The sequence below is a fragment of the Emiliania huxleyi genome (genome assembly GCF_000372725.1).
Source record: "Emiliania huxleyi CCMP1516 chromosome Unknown EMIHUscaffold_1401, whole genome shotgun sequence".
NCBI lineage: Eukaryota > Haptophyta > Isochrysidales > Noelaerhabdaceae > Emiliania > Emiliania huxleyi.
The window spans coordinates 8,591-10,751 of record NW_005201190.1 but is presented as its reverse complement, the minus strand read 5'-3'; positions in this window follow the sequence as shown (position 1 = coordinate 10,751).

The following is a 2,161-nucleotide window of genomic DNA, read 5'->3' as shown; positions in this document are numbered from 1 at the left end:
CCTTTAACGAGAGAGACGTCGAGAAGAATTTTCTCTGAGAGATCTAGAGATTCTAGACGTAGTTTCTACCCAGCGCCAGCCCAGCCAGAGGAACAGGAAGCCGTCAACCCGCTGCTTTCACACGCCCGCGACATTGCAGATGACACCCCGACGCCCCAGTTCCAAAGCATCGTTCGAAGCGGCGGCGGCGGCAACTGCGGCGTCGGCAGCAGCTCAGTGCCCGTTCGCACGCGAACCACCAAGCTGCCGATCGTCACTGCGGGGGTGCCAAAGCACGCCCCTGTGCGGGCCGCGCCCACGGCGAGCGTCGCCGCTCCCGTTGCGGTGGGCGTCCATTGCGCCTGCCGCAGCCAGCCCGCACCGCAAGTCGTGCAAACCATCGCGGCGCCGCCCTCGCCGCACGGCTCACTCTGCTCGAGGAGGCCCGCAGAGGTGATGAAGACGGTCTGCGAGCCATGCGGATCCTTGGTGCCCCTGTGGACGAGCGTGAGCGGCGCGCCGAGAGGCACGCTGTCCCCGTGCACCACCGCACCGCCGCTGGAGTTGACGACGCGGAGGATGTCTGGGTCCATCGTCGGGACAGCATTCATGATGACGGGAGGTGAGTCTGCCTGCCCCGAGTGCAAGAGCTCGAGCCCCTTTCTGCAGCTGTCCGCACGCAGAAAGTGCGGCCAGCCACAGGCGGCGGCCGTCAGAGCGGCCAGCATATACACCGAAGTGACAGGTAGGTCCACCGAAGTGTGTTGGCGGCGGTACAGCCTCGTGCGTCAGTGATGGCTGAGGGCCAAAAGTAAAACGGAAGCCCGGGCCCAGAGACCCCAACCGAGCCGTCGACAAGGAGTCCAACCCGAACCAGCGGGGGGACGGCGTCCTTGGCAACTGGACGCACTCGGCACGCAGGATGGTGTTTGACGGCACGACCATCACCGCAGTGCAGTTCCGTAAAGGCATGCTGGGCCCGCTGGCGAGAGGCAAGCACCTCGCCACCGACTACGCCGAGGAGGCGAAGCGGAGTGCCAAGGCCGCGGCGTGCGCGGCCAACAACTACGACTTCATGACGTGGGCGGCGAGCACACGCGGCGGCATTGGCCGCGAGGCGGCGGAGTGGTTCACCACCGGCTTCGCCGCCAAGGTCGCCCTGGCGCGCTCCGACGGCGAGAAGTGGCGAGTGCGCAACGAGCGCAAGCGCCTCCTGCAGCAGCACTCGGCCATCATTGCGAGGCGCAACTGGGAGATCACCCAGCGCAACGCGTGGCCGAGGATGGGCGGCGTGGCGCCGCGAGCGCCGCCAGTCGAGTAGTAGCGGTAGGGAGTAGAGGTAGTCGTCTCAGTAGTGCGTGTCAGAGCGTCCCGTGTCGGTCAAACAGCGTCTGTCGGATAGTAGGAGAGAGTGTGTCGTGTGTCGTGCGGATCAGTCCTGTCTGAGTAGGGGAGGGGAGAGACGGAGAGGAGAGTCATTGAGCCTTGGCACCAGCCGGGCAGTGGGTTTGGCCCTGGCATCAGCCGGGCATGTTGTTGATTTGGCCTTGGCATCAGCCCTGGCAGGCGGGCACGCGGGACATGCACAGGCGCCAAAGGGGCGCAGAACCGACCTAACCCGTCGGAGGTGGGGGGAAGGGAGTACCGCCGGGTTCCCCTGCGTGAGCGCAAGAGTAACCCCGAGAGGGCTGAAGATGAGCGGTGCGCGCAGGGGTCGGCGTGACGGGGCGAGGGACGCGCCGCGCGGGGCGCCGCCTCACCGGCCCAAGTGGCGCAGGGCGAGGCGGCGAGAACCGAGCGAGCACGTCCTCGTGAGCCCCGTGGCTCCAACCAGGCCCTTCCTTTTTTTTGAGCAGGTGTGACGCCGCGCGAGCGACGCTCCGAGATCGCCCGAGATAGCGCGGCGCGGCGGTGGGTGAGGTGGGGTGGGGGGTGGGGGGGGGGGGCGGCGTGGCGTGGAGCTCCGAGATAGCGCGAGATCGCCCGAGATCGCGCGGCGCGGCCCGAGATCGCCCGAGATCGCGCGGTTCTGCGGTCGGCGAGGTGGGTGGGTTGGGAGCGAGGGGGCGGAAGTGTTCAGTGCGGTAGATGGCGAGCTCGAGGCGCGTGAGCCGGACCTAGAGCCGGACCACCCCCTCTTGTCTCAGCGCGGGTTTGCTACGTGTGACCTAAGACTGATTGA